Consider the following 18,609-nt stretch of genomic DNA (forward strand, 5'->3'; position numbering starts at 1 on the left):
TTGTTTTCATTGTATACAGGTTGTCAAGTAAGGAAACTATTAAGCTCATGTCTAAAAGGGTATATATCAAGTATTTTGTACTGGAAACCAACGGCTATACAAAAAAAAAAAAGATTCCAGCCTTTACTCCTTGTGGATATTTTACATACTTTATCAGTATAGCATATTGTTTCTCAAACTTTTGATTCCTGGGGGGCACACTTTTTTTTCCTGGATTAAAATTGGTGGTATACTTCCCTCTTACACATGAAAAGCTGTGTGTGTTCCATTCTCCTGCCAGAGGACATCATACGGTGCTGAGATGTACTGTTAACAAAAATAACATCAAGCTATTTTCTAACTTAATTTTATAACTGCTTTGACCAGTAGCAGTAGTAGGAAACTTGATTTGACAGTTGGTCAAACGTCCTCATATTTTGGGTCTGAGTATCATTTTGCATTTCTCTAATGCATTCCATCCAATGACTTCAAAGATCAATTAATTTAGTTGTATAACAAACAGCTTGATGAATTATACTAGTGGTAGTGTTCTCTCATGCTCTCATTCTCTCATTCTCTGTCTCCTACCACAGGAAAAACTGAGTCATAGAAGAATTCAGTAACTTTCAAAAGGCCAGTGCTGTCAATCTGAAAAGTATGTTGTCTTAATCTTGGCGGGAAGGGGGGAAGGAAGAAGAGGGGGAAGGGAAAATTACTTTTTTTCTTTCTATTTTTTTTGTTTTCTTGTTGAGCCTTTATAGGGTTCATCTTTCACATTGGATATATTTCAAGCTTAATTTAAAAATCAGGAAGACTGGAAGCTTAATTAAAACAAAAGAAAGCAAAACAGCCCAAATAAATAAAACAAAAATACTTCCTTCCCCTCCCTCGCCCCCAAAAAACAAAAAAAATTCCAGCAACACAAAATATGGTTCTGTCTGAACCACAGAATTTTTGGAGTGAGGCCTTCCAGAAAAATACCAGGCATTTCAAGACTTCTGATTTAAAATAGTGAGAGTTTGCAACATAAAAAATCTCAGAAGTTGGTAGTCCTGATTGGTATGGCATTCCATGGGGATTAATTCTAATTTCAGGGCAGCCACTTCCTCTGAGCTTGGCAAATACAACTTGCACACCTCACTGCACCAGCAGGAGTGAATCTGGCCATTTATCAGCACTGGGAGTAGTTATAAGCACTAATCCGTCTGACACACTGAACTGAGAAATCTAATCAGAGACTTATTGCTTACTAGCAACCTCAGTTACTGTAAATTTGCCAGCTTCTAGTACTACAGTTACCTACTAGTCATATAGATTACAGACTTCTTGGGCATCTGGCTCCCAAAGTGAAATCTATTGCCTTGAACTGGGTTCCCCAGAGTGGGACTCACAATAGCTACTTAATAACTGCTTAAAGTACTTGGAAAAACTGCAGAGAGTGTTGTGTTTTAAATCCTGTCCCTTTCCAAGGCCTAATTCCAGGCCTCAGGAACATGATATTCTTCTGTTCTTTTAGAAATTGTGCAGAGGGTCACTCCATTCTTTTAAAACAGGGTTGTTGGTACCAGTGCCCTCCTTTAATACAATAGTTCAGTGGTTAAACCATTTACCTTGAATGGGAGACCTGGGTTCCATGTTCTCTGCCGCTTGAGCGCATTCAAATTCACATCTACCCTCTCTCACGAGAGTGCCTTAGGTATCTTACTGCGTGTTGTTCTGAATGGTCCTGGGCACTTCCCACTTGTTCAAGCTGTTCCATTTTGCAAAAAGGCACTTTCATAGCTTTAATAGATTTTCAGGGTCGGAAGGAACCTCAGCAGATCATCGAGTCTGAGCCCCTGCCCTGGGGAGGAAAGAGTGCTGGGGCAGGTGTTGGTCCAGTCTCTTCTTAAAAACCTCCAAGGTAGGGGAGAGCACCACCTCACTTGAAAGCCCATTTCAGATTCTTGTAACCTTTACCATAAAGAAGTTCTTCCTAATGTCTAGTCTAAATCTGCTCTCTGTCAGTTTGTGGCTGTTGTTTCTAGTTACTCCAAGGGTGGCCTTGGTAAACAGAGTATCTGCTATTCCTTGCTGCTCCCCCCACCCCCCCCCCGAAAAATCATAATCATATGAGTGACCCTCCGCTGGAACCTCTCAAGGTTATCCGCATCTCTCTTGAAGTGTGGTGCCCAAAACTGAACACAATACCCCAGATACGGCCTTACCAGTGTTGCGTAGAGGGGAAGTATCACCTCCCTAGACCTGTTTGTGATTAATGCATGATGGGGGGGAATCCCTTCCCCTCCTTTCCCCTTCCACTTTAAGATTCACTGGTCTGGAGATTTATTGGTCCTGCAAGCAAGCAGGGACATAACTTTAGCCAGTAATTAGTGCATTCCTCCAGGCAGCATTGGCCAGAAAATAGAAGCCTGGGTGAACTTGTATTTTGCCCCCCCCTTCTCCCCCCCTCCAAGTCAGTGGCTCTGGTGCAAAGGCTGCAGCTATGCACCTGGGAGAGGTGAGATCTGAATTCTGACCCTGCTCCAAGGATTGTTTATGCATTTTACCTAACATCTTAGATAGAATAATTCTAAAGATCCCCCCAGATCTTTCTGCTGCATCCAATTTCCAAGCTTGTCACACATTACAAGAATAATTCAGGTGGAGAGAGAAATGACTTTCTTGACTTGAGTTCATAGGCCAAGCCAGAAAGTACATGGATATTAGGCAGTGTTGTTTTTACCCAGATTTGAATAACTCTGTCTGTTCTTCATAATTGTGCTATGTTTCCTGTCTCTGAACAGAGAGCATCAGGTAGGACACTGAAGGCAGATTATCTTTCAATACAGATTATCTGTCAATATTAACAAAATGAATAAATCACAAGTAGTTCTAAAAGTAAGTATCTCAGAGTAAAGTTTAGTAGGCCCATTCAAAAGAGGCTTTTATATACATAGCACAATCAAGACCAAGCCCTCTTTTGCAAACTAGTAGTTGCAACTTGCCTCCAAAAGCTGCCAAATTTTACAAAGCAAATACTTTTGTGGGAGGCTTTGAGAGATAAATGTCTTGATTTTATTAGTGCCATTTCATAGTATAGGTACATAAATAATCTTACTTTATTCCTGTAAGAGATGTGGCTGTCATAAGGGCTGGTATAAAACAAATTTTTATTTCTTGAGCCTGGCACATGATCTAGGTCAAGGGCAGAAAAATCACCTGGCAGACTGGATCATCCAGTGACTTCAGTGACTCGTTACAACACCTAGTACCTTGTCAAAATGTAATTACAGCTGAAGTTAAAGCTCTTAGGAACTTGACTGAGTGATGATAAACTGATGGTGAGGAATGCTGTCACTGGAGACTTATGACCTTATTGTACAAGTAAAAATATTTCTCAAGATAGTATTGTACATGAAGAGCTGGTTTGACAGCTATAATCATAGGGATGGTGTACTGGTTGAAACTGTCTTCCTATTGAAGGCCTTTTTATGATTCCCATCCCTATCTGATTTGAGCACCCCTACATTGATTTACATTTATTGATTTTTCCTCATAGTACCCCAGGCACTACAGTTAGAAGCGTCTTTGACATAGAGAAGTATTTTGTTATATGAATGAGGAACTGAGGCATTCCATACCTCAAAACATGGAATTGCTATCTTTCTTAATATAGAGGCATTTGTTAAAGAAAATTAATATCTACAGATTTCCAGACTAGTCCCCCTTGTTCATCATTAATCAAACACTGTCTAGATCTGTACCAAATGGAGAAATACTGCAGGCAAGTTGACCTATCAACTACATGGCAAGATGGAGTGGCAAGGTTAAATACAAGTCTATGGCAGAACTGGAGATGGGGCCCAAGTCTCTTGACTTCAAATTTATCCATCTCTCATTCTTTCTGAATGATATCGTATTAATAATTAAGTCTTCATTTGGGATAGGAAGTAGTTTAGCAGGTGCTCCATAGTCTATATGTCCACAAAAATTCTTAGGGTTAACCTTGAGAGTTGCTTAGGCCATGTTTAGCACTGTTCCCTTTCTGTATCAGATTTTTAGCTTGTACTGTAGCTGTCCACAGCTTGCTGCTTGCTTGTAAAAAACCATTTTCAGAATTCATCTACTTGTTTCTCCTTCTGGGCTTGTTTCTGCTTATAGAAGTAGAGGAAGGAAATTGGGTTCAGAAGGAATGGAAGTCAAGATCAGGAATTTCTACTGTTAGGCTTCCTGAAGTTGAGACTTGCATTCTTGGGTCCTTTCTTTTTTAATGACTGTGACAAAGTATTTAGCAGACTTTGCAAATTCATTGGAAACTGACAGCTTGTGCCATGAGCACTTGTGCTTTGGCCTCAAACTTGCAACCTCTGGGCTGTCAACTGTGCGCCTTAACACCCAAAGTTTCAAACATATTGCAGAGAGCAACTGGCTAGGAAGTAAGTGGCAGTGAAGTTGACTGTGTGCCTGGAAGTTCAGCAGACCATCCAGAATTAGGCGTGACCACTACAGAGGGTTGAGTTAAAGGGTTTAGTAGAAAGGCAGTCAACATTTATGGGTTTAGGATTGACTCTACCACAGTACACAGTTATTTTCTCAGTCATTTGCCTCCTCACAGGCCTTTTGAAGTGGCACAAAGTAACCCTGCAGGACTGTTATAATATATGTCTTCTTTCTTTTTATTTAGGATATCATGGAGCAGTAGGGCTGGAAGGGACCTCAGGAGTTAAGCTACTCCAACCTCCCCTCCAAAACTGGCACACATTGGTGGAAGCAGTGGGAAGTATCAGGGCCTCTGGAAGGGATGTGCACCCTGCTTATTTGCAGCGTTCTGCCACCTAAGACAGAGACACTCAAACCTGGATCCTCAGATCGAGTCAGAGGGCTCCTGACTGAGCTATCCAGTAGAAGGCAGGATAGATTTGAATCTTTTATAGACTAACTGTAACCAGGTAATAGGATAGGAAAACATGGTCCCTGTTTAAACCATACTTAACACAATCCAGTCTGTGGATGATATCTTGTTCCACAGTTTCCTGCTAATTTTTTTAAAAGTTTGCTGCCTGAGAGCAGCCATGCTCAGGTCAATGATGAAACATCCAGGGAGGTTAAAGTGTTTTGCCACAGTCATGCATGCCTTCCTGTAGATGATGTCTGATTGATGTTCATTCATTCTGTCACATAGGAATTGCCCCATCTGTCCAATGTAGGCAGCACAGGGGCACTGTAAGCAGGTGATGGCATATATGACTTTGGTAGAATTACAAATGAATGAACCTCAGAATCCATGCTATTTGTTCCAGTGATGATTTGGTCTGTACTGACATTAGAGTATGGAAGGCCCAGGTCTGTTGCAAGGCCTGGTGCTCAGTGAGGCTAAGTTAACCGGGTCTTTATAGTTTAATTGTTATGATGGTATAATTGTTCTGCTTTGTGGGTAGCACAGGCAGGGTCTGTAGTGTTACTCCTTGTAGCAGGCTACATGTCTTGAGAGCTGCAACCCAGTTGCAGGCAGTGAGCTGATTGCAGGCCTGCCTAGGGGGACTGGATCAGCTGATAGGGATAATTGACTGACCCAGAGAAAGGTAAATCTCTCAAGGAACAGAGCTGGGAGAGAGAGGAGGCTGCAAGACTAGAGGCAACAGCATCAAGCCAGGGTACTCTCCCAGGATCTGGGAAAAGCCCACAGGGTATGAGTTAACCCTTTGTTTTTTATGTATTGTTTGTTTGGTGATGTGGTGATTTATGGTCTGTCCTGTGGAGCAAGTTCACCTATGGAAATAAAGGCTGTGTGATGTGAGCAGACAACCCACTACACTCCTCCATTAATATTTATATTTTTACAAATAGTCCTCTGGCTCCTTTCTTTCTATTTTCACTTGTTGATTAAGCAGTCATTTTAATTGAATTGTTTTAGGATAGCATGGTCAAAGGTTGGGAAGAACATTAAGCCATAAATAAAAGCTAAAAATCTTTCAACCTAAAGGCACAGTTTGGAGAGTGATAACGTATCTTCAGTAGTTCCGTGGGTGGATTGAGGAGATCTGTTAATCATTGTGAACTACCTGCTTTCAAGAGTTCAGATGTTGTCACAAAGGAGTGGCATGTTCCAGTCCTCAGTAAATTGGGGAAACTGCTGTAAAGCTGGGCTGGAGGCCAAGGTAAGAACTGGCTAGCTAGAGTCGCAAAGTATAGGGACTTTGTAGAGAGAAAGACCAGACAAAGGTAGAGTGGGGTAGACAAACCAAAGCTGCCCTCGCAACTTCCACGGAGCCAAATTGGAACTACAGAATGCTGGCACGAATTAATCTGTCACATTAAACAGCATTTCTGGTGTACATTGATTCTGTCCATGGGCTATTCAGAACAGTCTCAGGATCTTCATGATGGGAAGGGTTAGGAATTGGCGGGGGGGATGAAATAAAAAAGTAACTGGTCCTCTGTTATATGGGAACTGGGCCCCTTCAGGGGGAATCTTCAAGTAGCAGAGGAACCTCTATTAAATCTGCACTACTGGGAAATGTGATGAATAAAGGTGTTCTGAATTCACAGAGCCTTTGCATGGAAGACTCTACAGATCCTAAGGAAAAGGTGATGGTTATGGGGGGACTCTTCTCCTCTCATCTCTTAATGGAGTGGCCCTTGAGTAACTCTTCTAAGGGATACTTTTAAAACTACTCCTGTGGATTTTAATATATTGGGGCAGGGGGAGGGATCTGACCCATTCATATTATTTCAGTACAAAATGTCTATCAGCAATGTATAAACACAAGGAAAGATACAGTCCCTGTTTAAGGAGCTTAATATCTAACCAGGAGTCTAGACAGGCATGATGCATACTTTGAAGGTTCAAACTTCAAGCAGTACGTGGTAAAAACATATATAGTTCATACTTGGAAAACTGAAGTGGTGTTTTATAAACTATAACATGTAACTTATAGTAGAGCCTGAATAATAGCCAGTGGTTCTTTACAGCACCCTATTTTCCAAAATTAGACATGAGATAATAAGCAAGCAAAAATCCAGATGATATTAGCAATTATTGAGGAGGGAACCAATCACGCAACTCTTATCACAGGTTAATTCCTGTGAGTTTTAGTGGGGTTGCTGTGTGGCATGGCAGATGGCCTGAAAGATTGATGACAGCAGGATTGCAGCTGTAAATGTGGGTGAAGTGGTGTGGAATCAGATAAAATTAGCAGGGGTACGAAAATTATGTAACGTTTGCTCATAGTTTATTGAGTCACAGCTATCTTTATTTAGCAAAGAAGATAAAAAAAAAAGAATCATGAAGAAACATCTTTCTTACTTGAAAATAGGTTGAATAGCTAATGAACTGACACAGCCTGCTTAGAAAATATTGCAGTTTCAGTGTTAATCCTGCACACAAGTCACTACTCACAACACCGCTGCTGGGAGTAGTGATTTGACCAGCTGCTCCTTTTGGTACTCAGGAAGCAGCTTGGCTGAGAAATATTATTTTTATTATATTTGTATCCTTGATATTATCTCCACGGAAACAGAAGCTGCTGACTAAAGCTGGCCAGAATTTTTTTTTATTTAAAGAGACTAATTGGGAAATTAGGTTTTGACTCATATAATATTTTCATGAAATGTATATCAATTTGGACAAAATTTTGTTTTTAAAAAATTTGAAAAAGCTTTTGAACGTGGCAATGCTTCCTCTTTAGACATTTTTGGACTGAAAAGTTTCAGTTCTATTTGGAAATGACTTTTGGTTTTGAAATTCACTTATGTCCTGGTTAGGACAAGCTTTCTTATTACGAGGGTGGACTCTTGACTGGGATGGCTTAGTTTGGGATGATCCTACCCTGAGCAGGGGACTGGACTAGATGATCTCATGAGATCCCTTTCAGCCCTACTTTCTTGTGATCCCTCTTGGCCTCACTTGGAGCAGAGGTTTTAACTTTAGCTTCTTAGTGCATTTATATACGTGCTCTGGGTGTGTGTGTGTGGAGGGGGAGAGGAGGCACATTAATTAGAGCCACTCTGCAAGCCACTCTGAAGTGCCCAGAGTGTCTTGTGTATCAGAGTCCCTGTGCTTCAAAATGGTGGCAGGGTGCTTTATCTAAAGCTCTTCAAATGAGCTTTAGATAAAGCGCCTCTGCTGCCATTTTGAAGTGCAGGGATGTTGATACACGAGCTGCTGGAGGGTGCAGGGGTGTGGTAATTACCATGCTGGAGCAGACTCCATTTATTGAGTCTGCTCTGACATGTTGCAGTTACAGTGCATACAGTGCAGAAGTCCCTTGTTGCTTGTGTATAGGTGCCCTCAAATCCTAGATGGGATCCACCTGATGAAGAAAGGGAAGAGTGTCTTTGCAGATAGGCTTACTAACCCAATGAAAAGGGCTGTAAGCTAGGTTCACTGGGGGATGAAGACCAAAGCCCTGAGGTAAGTGGGGAAGCGGGAGACCTGGAGGAAGAGCAGCAGGGGAGCAGGAGGGAGCAGCAGGGGAGGTGCTGTCATACTTCCTGAGCAATCAGGGCAATCAATTAGTTACCTCAGGTGCCTGTACACAAATGCATGGAGCCTGGGAAACAAGCAGGAAGAATTTGGAGTCCCTGCATAGTCCATGACATCATCTTTGAAAATTCATGGTGATCAGAAGTCCTGGATGATTGGAAAAGGGCAAACATAGTGCCCATATTTAAGAAAGGGAAAAAGGAGGATCCAGGGAACTACAGACCAGTCAGCCTCATCTCAGTCCCTAGAAAAATTATGGAGCAGATTCTCAAGGAATCTATTTCTAAGCACTTGGAGGAAAAGATGGTGATGGGGAACAGTCAGCATGGATTCACCAGGGGCAAGTCATGCTTGACCAACCTGATTGCCTACTATGATGAGGTGACTGGCTCTGTGGATGTGGGGAGACCAGTGGATGTGGTGTACCTTGATTTTTAGCAAGGCTTTTGATACAGACTCTCAAAATATTCTCACAGGCAAGCTAAGGAACTATGGGCTGGATGAATGGACTGTACGGTAGATAGAAAACTGTCCAGAGCATCGGGCTTATAGAGTAGTAATCAATGTCTCAATGTGTAGTTGGCAGCTGGTATCAAGTGGAGTGCACGTGACTTGTGAGGAAAGACTGAGGGAACTGGGTTTATTTAATCCAGAGAAGACGAGACTGAGAGGGGACTTAAGACCAGTCTTCAGCTACCTGAAGTGGGTTTGAAAGAGGATGGAGCTAGACTGTTCTCGGTGGTGGCAGATGACTGAACAAGGAGAAATCGTCTCAAGTTGCAGCAAGGGAGGCTTAGGTTAGATATTAAGAAGAATTTTCTCACTAGGAAGGTAGTAAAACACTGGAACTTGTTACCCAGAGAGGTTGTGTAATCTCTATCCTTGGAGGTTTTCAAGACCCAGCTAGACAAAACTTTGGCTGGGATGATCTAGTTGGGGCTGGTCCTGCTTTGCGCAAGGGGTTGGACTAGATGACTTCCTGAGGTGCCTTCCAGCCCTCCAGACGTCATTCCAACCCTCACTTTCTATGATTCTGTGCCGTAACCATTGCACAATAGGGAAAATGAGGGAAGGAGAGAGCACCATTTCCTTGTTCATGTTGTGAATGTGCAACGTGGTACCTGAGAAAACTGTTGGACTTGATATTTATCCTCTACTGCCTTAGCAGCTGACATCTTAAACAGCTATAAAAAGTATAGGCTAAATTGTCCATCTGTTGGCCTAATGCCAATGAAGCTACGTAAGAAGAAACTTTAGCCCTCTGCGCAACTATGGGGACTGACCAGTTTACTGGGAATTGAATTGGAGACTGTGAGAGAGAGGAGAAGCCAGCAGGCTCCAAGTCTCCAGGGCTAAGCGGAGGGACAGTGGCCCCAGGTCCGTAGCCCCAAGGAGCCTGGCAGAGAGTTCTCTCACCCAGGTGTGTTGGGAAGGGAGGGGCCGGTATTTCCCCCACCAGTATAAAGGAGAGGCCGGGAGGGAAAGTGGAAGCAATGCAGGACCGGAAAGAGCACGAGGAGGAGGTGGAGCATGCCAGTGTACACTGCAAGGGACGCTGAAAGCAACGCTGAGTGCTGGTAGGAGCCTCTGGCAGAGAACAAAGCCCCAGTGGGGTTTTTGAACGCAGTCTGCTGGCCCCTGCAGGGGCTAGGACTGTTTGTTTACCGGCTGGGAGCCGGGGGAGCCCAGCAGGAGAAGGGTAAAAGCCCTAGTAGAAGGGCACTATTGACTTTGGGTACCGTAGGCCCTGTAATAGGGGCGCACTTCACTTGTGGACTAAAACCGTTGAAAGGGGATCTTGTCAAACTCCACAAGGGGGCTTTCCGAGAGCCAATAAGGGGGCTCGGCCCCTCGGAGGGCAAGTTTGAATTGGAAGGCGGCTGCAGACGGCCGGAGCAGCGGCACAGATCAAGGGAACCTTCTTGGTCCTAGTGCTTGTTTTGATTTCATTTTTGTTCATGGATTATCTGAGTGGACGTGAGTATACGTGGCCGGACTGGCCAGTTGGCCACCACCCAGTGGAACGGGCGAGGGTGTAGGGGTGGCGGAGCCCTCAGAAACGCGGGACCTCGCGAGACGCCAGTGTCTCATAATTGGATTACATGCGTCAGACATCTGAACCAACTCCGTTAAGATCAAAGTCATGGCAGGTGAAACGTACGCGTGGGACACCCCCAATTATAGGTGATGACACACTAGGCAATTGGCCGGTGGCATCTGTTCAACCCGTGCGGGCCCTGGGACCCGACAGAGACCTCAAGCATTAAATAGCTCTCTTAATAGTCACCTAAAGGGCCAAGTTCTATAGCCAAAACAGCTTTCAGCCTCTGTCTATTGGGCAAAAAGGGGATTGAATAGCTCATACTGATCCATGCTTTACACATGCAGGACCATTAAAAGCAGTTATGCTTTTAGTCTGGTATAGGAGAATGGCAGCCAGTTTGGTGACCTGGGTGACACACTGCACAAGAGTGAGAAGAAGGAAATATTGTGAGATACTAGACAATCTCCTTTCTTTCATAAAGGGCGGTGCAGTCATGCAAAGAATTCCAGGTATTTCAGAACACCAGTAGACTTCTGACAATTGGTCTTTCAAGACACCTGGGTGAATTTTGTTGGTTTAAGTATTCAATAATAGGAATTCTCACTCCTGGAATATTGGTTCTATTGAAATGCAGAGTTCAGCTGCCAGACTTGACACCAATAAAGTTCAAGTTCTTTTTGAATATTTGTGGTCCTTTCTAATTCTGTCACAAAAGTGAGAAGTGGATCAGTACTGAAACTGTGCAGTAGGATATCACAATACAGATATGCCACTTAACACATTCAAATAAAACCTGACCTAGATCAGAATCACCTCAGGTTGAACTCTTCCAACTGTGCTCTTATGAAAAACCATTCCCATTTTCACACCTCTTTAAACATGTGTCTTGAGCAACTTTTTCTCCCTTATGCAACTGGCTGAGGGTATTGGATGAGTCACCAAAGAAGCAGCTTTTCAAGAAATGGATTTTCCAGCTATTCTGCTTCTTAAATCCCTTCTTGCCCCTCCATTAGAGGGGGCTGTATTCCTAATTAAATTGAAACTCTAACTCTTCCTAATTAGAATGGACAGACAGAGACGCAGCTGTCTTCTCCGATCTTCTTGGCCATTCAGCATAAAGTTATTTAAACCCCCCTTAGGATGTTTGCAAATGAGTCCCATGGTTTATATTATTAATCAGACTCTCTGATTGCTCTAGTCATCACTTATCTTGATTACTGCATTATCTCAAATCTCTGCCCATTCAGCGTGACCCTTCCTCTACCACTCTGCAAAAAGCTGGCTTAAGGATAACCTCCATCTCATCCTGCTATGACTCTTGCTCTGACCTTTTGAACTTTTCCTAGGAATCTTTTTTGCTGAAGTTGCATCAGTGTAGCTGAGAGGCTTTGACTAATCTCCCGAGAGCATATTTTGTGGATCATGGTAGGATTTGCCAAATTACACATTTGAAAAATAGCCTGTGTGCTTGTATCCATTTTGTTGGGTATTAATCTTTTATAATATGTAGTTATATTAATGCTCCAACCAGCACTGGGATTCTACTGGAGTTAAAACTGTTGGATTCTTAGTCTGAAGAGCTTGTTATCTAAGCTGAAGACACAGGTCAAAGGTCACATGCAGGGTAGTAGCAATACTAGGAGTTGTCCCCAGTTTTCTGACTACCATTCCAATGTCCTAGCTGCTTGCCCCTAGTGCCTCTGGTGGGGCTAAAGTCTGTCTTGGACACTTTAATTTCTGGGTTTACATCCTCTCTACTTGGCTAAGACCATCTCATTTTGATGGTTCTGCACCCCAGTGGCTTCTCAGCAACTTAATCGTAGTATTAAAGTTTCATAGTTTCTAGGTCCAGAACAGATCTGAACAGATCATCAAGTCTGACCCCCTGCCCTGGGCAGGAACAAGTGCTGGGACCATAATACCCCAGCCAGATATCTATCCAATTCATATACTGGACTTTCTTTTTATGGATGATTATTTAAATATCTCTTTACAAAAGCATCACCATTTCTGAAATCCTGTGGTCTCCACTAAAGAGTTATTCTTCTATTGATGGTATTCTCTACACCAGAGCTGTCCAGCTTTTGAGTAGCTGGGGGCTGACGGCTGCAAACCCCACATGTAGCAGTGGGTGACCCTCATTTTGCTGCACTGGCACTCCTGCACCATGCAGAGGCCCCCACAAATCCATAGCTGCAGGCTCCTGCAGCCCCACAGATTGCCCACCTGTATGGGGGGAGACAAGAAGCAGGACAGAGTGGGGCACCTGGAGACTGACGGTGGACTGGGTGGGGGGAGAGGGAGATAGTGCCCCTTAATCAAGTCCTGGCAGAAATACAGCCCTATAATGAAGGCCAACTCCAAAAGAAGGCAGACATGAGATAAATAGAGAACTCACATGGAATTGCTGCTGCAGCTATGTAACTTGGAATTTTTTTAAATGCTAAACATGGCACGCACTAGGTTTTGGCAGGTGTTTGTCAATACCCTTGTTTTACAGCCTGACCAAGGACTCATTGACGAATGGCACTTGAGAAAGTGCTTTTTATAGGTGTTGTGGTTTAGTTTAGATACTGTTTCTGAAAGCAAAAGATACTTTGGGACAGATATGCTTGGGCATTGCCAGAGCATTAGAAAGAGGAGGTATAGGAAAGATTAACTTGGACGATATATTCAACTGGATACTGAGTTGCTGGGCTACTATGACTGAATATGAAGAACACTATTGAAATGGAAGAATAGAAAAAAGAATTGTAAATGAGGTGTTCTTTGTTCCAGTCATTCCACTTGGAGTTGATTTGCACAATAGATAGTTAACCTGATGCCCCTGGAAATTGTTTGTGAAGCAGCTTGTCACAATGTAGCCCAACCTTTCTGGAAAGCCACCAGTTAGTTATAAGTGCAGCCAAACTTCAGGTCTCATATACTTCTAAGAGTTTGTTTCCTCTGACTAAAGGATTTGTTTTTGTATCGGGGTTATTAGCGTGTATTGGATATCCCACTGTAAGAACATAATGGCAATAGTGCACTTGACTTTTAATAAAAGGCTAACTAGGTGAGGTTAACCCCATGGTGAGCTACAGAGCTGACCTCAGTTAGTTATCTTACCATGAAGTACAGCAAAAGCTTTGTTATCCGGCACCCATGGAGAGTGGTGGGGGGTGCCAGATAACAAAATATACTGGTTAACTGAGAGGCCTAAACAGGCGTCTTTGCCTTTTTGGGCTGCTGCCTCTGCCGCTGTGTCAGGGGCATCGCCAACCCTCCCATGGTCCCTGAGGAACAGGGAGGCGAGCCCTGCACAGGCTGCTATGTCCCAGACTATGGGGGTTCAGCAGCACAGGCAGCTTTGCCCCAGGCCATGGGGGCTCACCAAAACTGAAAGTGCCATGGTGGGCACTTCCAGTTTCATTTTTACCTTACAAGCTGGCATGCCGGTTAATAGAGCCTGCTGGCTTGTAAGGTGCCGGATAACACAGCTTTTACTGTACTATGAATGCTGCCTTCTTTTTTAGGGGTATTGGTTGTAGCTGGGTTGGTCTAAGGACATAGGCAGACAAGGTTCTTTGGGTAAATCTGGCATCTTTTATTAGACCAAGTCAAATAATTGCATGCTTTTAGGTACAAACACCCTTCTTCAGGCTGAGGAAGCATCTGCAGTTGTTTTGTGCTCTTCTTGGATGGGATAGAATAGAGTAGAAACCAGAGGCCAGTATGCAAGAATGCCAGTGAGTGAAAATGTGCATTGAGGAAGTCAAGAGGTGAGAAACAGGTGGTGGGGGAAGTGCAGGGTGGGGAAGGGGAACGTAGACATGGTGATAAGATGTAGCTATTAAATAGTGGGAAGGTTACCTGGAGTATTGGATGTTAGGCATGTTGTAATGTGCCATAAATCCAATGTCTGTATTTAGTTCATGATCTTTTGTATCCAGTACTTTGATGAAGTGAAGTTCATAGCCTTGTCTGCAAAAGCTGTTTTGTAAATTCTCTTTGAGGATTAGAACTGAGAGATTGGAGAGAGAGTGGTTTTCTTGTGAGAAATGTGCCCCCACAGGTAATTGGGTATTTTTGTCTTTGCTCGATTTTCAGTGTGTGTTCATTTGGGGTGGTATGCAAGTGGTAGTTTCATAGTAGCTAGGGTCAGGAGGGACCTGATCAGATCATCCAGCCTGACTCCCTGCCACAGGCAGGAATGAATGCTGGGTTCACAAGACCCCAGACAGGTGATCATCTAACCTCTTTTTGAATTTGCCCAAGGTAGGGGCAAGGAACACTTCCTTGGGAAGTTGGTTCCAGATTCTGGCCACCCTAACTGTAAAAACTTGCCTCCTGACCTCTAACATAAACCTATTCTCCATCAGCTTATTGCCATTGTTCCTCATCACCCCAGGTGGTGCTGGGGTATGCAGTTGTTGTTTGGTTTCGCCTACATATTTTCCATCAGGGCACTTAGTGCACTGGATAAGATTATATTACATTTCTAGAGGTGCAGGTGTACGGTCCAGGAATCCTTTTAAGGATTTTACAGTAAGGAAACTATTGTGCCTGTGTTATTTTGCTATTAAAAGAACAAGTCAGTTGAGTTTGGGATGAGTCTAGTCAGTTTTCCCAGCTGTGGATCTCAAGGACTTGGTTCTTGGGGTATGGGACTCTGCTCAGGCCTCCTGAGCCCCCTACTTACTACACCCATTCTGTCTACCTATGGGACCTCTAGCTTCAAGATTAACCATTTCAGGACAACGTGACAGGAAGACCAGGAGCACACACATAGCAAAGGGATATCTTAACTTTACTGCAGACAGAAGTGCAGCTCCCAGCTGTAATTCCGAATGTTTTCTGCAAAGCATTCTGAATTACAACGTTACTCCAGACCAAACAAGTTCACTGTTGGCTCCAGGGGGGAGGGGAATCTAGCTACGGGCTGGGAGCCTGCAGCCAGGTGCCCACAGCAATGGCTGGGCGCTCTGCCAATGTTCACTTTTTCAGAATGGGATGGGGAAAAGGCAGTGGAGGGAGCTCATTCTTGGGGCTCCCCAGCCAGTGCTGAAGGGTAGGGTGGATGAATTGGGGTTCCCCTGCACTTTGGGGGGGCTCCAATACACCTAACCCACCCTCCAGAGGTGGGGGCTGAAAAACCCCCAGACTGAACTCCCTCCACTTCCTTTCCCCTCTCCCGTTCTGAAAATGGGGACACTGAGAGCTCTGCAGACACAAGTTACAGAAGATGCTACATTTTGAAACATCTTTATCTGATACCTCATTCACCTTGTTTGCCATTTTTAAGTGGTCTGCAGCCATGCAGTTTTAAATTATGGAGATTTAAAGACAATTGACACCTCATTTTTTACATGAGCAACACGTTGGGCATGTCTACACAAGATGCTAACTGTGCAGTAGTCGAATAAAACTGCACAGTAGCATGTCACAGCACCAAGAGTGCCAGTATGCTACTGTAAAATATTATTATTTGCCAGCACTACTGCACAATAACTCTGGTTCACAGTAGCCACTGTGAATTAGTGTCTTGTGTAGATGCACCCACTACGTTTTTCTTTAGCCCCTTTCTTGTAAACGACTGGACCATTTTGCTTGATATATATATTTTTAAATTCAGCCTGAAGCAGACATTCAGCCTGGAAAATTTCAACCTGAGTACTTAAGGTTTGGCACAGTTATCAGCTACTGAAAGCATAGTCTTTTAATGGGAAGTGTTGGGCAGCCTTAATAATAGGTGTTGCTACCATCTCCACCTATAATAACACACTAATTTTTCCTGTGTCTCGTTCTACTTTGCAATTTAATACTCTTACACAGGGTTGTCTGATCTTAGACTAAAGCCTGTTAACAATTCAGAACCAGGTAAGGTACGTAACCAGCTGGAACACTGACCAGCTTAAGACTGGGAGCAGAACAAACTGTTTTACATGTTGTTTATGACCATGTCAGGTCCTGACCCATGTAATGACTGGAATTTAGGGAAAGCAGTTATTAAAGGGAGGAGAGGAAGGAAGAGCAGAGGAAGAAGGAGGAGTAGCACAATGCCAGAACCAGGGGGGTGGATACATCCACAGATGGAACTCGGAAGAAAGGTTAGCAGTGAGTCAAGAGGGGAGAGTTGGGGAATTGACAAATCCAACATTCAGGAACATAGGCAGCAATAGAAAAGGAGAGAAATGCAGCACAATATTTCAAAGAAGTGAAAGAGCCAGGAACAGTGGGTAAGAAAAGAAGTTACAGTTGTTGGGGAAAAAAAAGATAAAACTTGGGAATAAGGGGAACTGGTTACACGTGCTCATTGTGTTCTAGAGGTTTAGCCATAGAGGAAGTTATCAGTGCCAGAAAACTATGACTTAAATTGCCAGTTCTTGATTACATAGAGTATCCTTTTTGGGGAAGGGAAGAGATGGGTCTTGGGATTGGATTTCCTATCCACAAAGTACAGATCTGAAATCTCTGCTTCTTATTTAAAATAACCCCCTAAATTTTCCTAGCTCATTTTCTGACATGAATGTCCAATTCCTGACTTGTGCTGTCTCCCAGTCCTTGGTGTCATGGAGACTGCCTCTGCATTTCCCATGTGCATGCTGCTGGACAGTTCTATGGCATTGGAGGAAGGTTTTGTTGGTTGTGGTTCTTCAGAGTCTAAATTTGCTTCACTCAGAAATCTACCAATTCATATTTTGAGTTGTAGCAATGCTACAAGATACATTTAATTTGTTTTTTTTTCTCCTTAATCTAGTCCTGTAATCAGAGAGCTCCTATTTCATCCATAGATGTAAAGACTAGGATATAAGTGCTCTGTGCTAAATATTGGCAATAATTCTTCATTCACTCTGATCTGAGGCCTGTGCCCCAATATAAAAAAGGCATCACATAACTGGGTGCATCTACCTGTAAATTAATGTGCTTTTCCTAATGCACAATTAATTTAGTACTACCAATGTGAGATACTAAATAAATGAGCATTAGGCTGCCCTAATGTGCAGTACTAAAAGCACACTTTTAAAAGCGACTCTTAATGTGCAGTAGACTATTTTACTGTGCATTAGTATAATTGCACAATTTTTTTATGTGATGCTTTAATGCACAGTAAAATAGGCTACTGAGCATTAAAATGCATGTGTAGATGTGCCCACAGAGTAGAGTAAATAACTTGATAAGATTTGCTGTGGATGCATCTCATGACAGACTGACTCAAAAACACTGACTTCAATGTATCAGAGTAGTAAGAAAAGAAACAGCAAATGAAGAAACAGTTTTACCATAAAAAGATGCTGAACACACAGGAACACATCTGTGATAGATGTATTGCTTTCTGTAGGTGCTCTGAATCTCAAAGATAATGTTGTTTTCTGCTGTACAAAATGGAGCTTGTAAATTCTTTTTTTATGACAATGAGAGAGGAAAATCTGAGCAAGGCCAGAAGACTTTCAAACAATATCTGTGAATTTCTTGAAATAAATTCTTCTGCAGACTATTGGTTGTTAGCTTTATTCTGTATGTGTGCAATCTTGCCCTGGTTTTGCTATGATTGTTCCATTGTGGATTGAAGGTGTGTATAAATATAGTGTAGAGGTCCAAAACAATGTGGACTTAAGACAACATTAGTTCCTGTATCACCAAAATTGTTTTATGAGCTTTGCTACTTTGGCAAATAGCTTATGTTCACATTGGCTGAGTGACTTGAGATGTTTCTGATCAGTCAGTCATAGTTGAAATAGGTACTATATACCTGAACTTGTATTTCCATTATGTTTCAAGTTTTTATGAGCCTTTTTCATAATTCTGTAGCCTGTGTGTTGAATCCTGGGCATTGGGAAATCAGTTAAAAGAAAGAAGATGTATTTATAGAATTTCTTTGTTGAAGTTGGGGAGCTGGGTTTTCCTGCCTCTGTTTTCATTTTCTTGGGAATTGCTTTTTCTTCTTTGAGGGCTCAGGCATTTCAACTATTTCCAGCTTTCAACTTTTCTGGTGAAATTGTTTTCAGAATGAGTCTTTCACATTTCATTGGATGGGCTGAAATTAAATAAGATTTCAGAAGACATTAGTTTTCTCTTGTCAAAATGACCAAGTCATGTAGAGTTTTGGACAGATTGCTTACCATAATTGAGGCTTTTT

The 18,609-nt window shown here is 42.8% G+C and overlaps 1 long non-coding RNA gene across 1 annotated transcript in view; it reads left to right on the forward strand.

The window, feature by feature from the left end:
- Window positions 1-570: 570 nt before the first annotated feature.
- LOC109316865 overlaps window positions 571-18,609 on the forward strand; it is a 44,129-nt gene continuing 26,090 nt past the window's right edge. The window contains exon 1 of the long non-coding RNA XR_002102933.1: window positions 571-634. This is a non-coding gene — a long non-coding RNA (uncharacterized LOC109316865). The remainder of the gene's footprint in view (window positions 635-18,609) is intronic.

Source organism: Crocodylus porosus, unplaced genomic scaffold, assembly GCF_001723895.1.
Source record: "Crocodylus porosus isolate Cpor-Errol unplaced genomic scaffold, CroPor_comp1, whole genome shotgun sequence".
Lineage (NCBI taxonomy): Eukaryota > Metazoa > Chordata > Crocodylia > Crocodylidae > Crocodylus > Crocodylus porosus.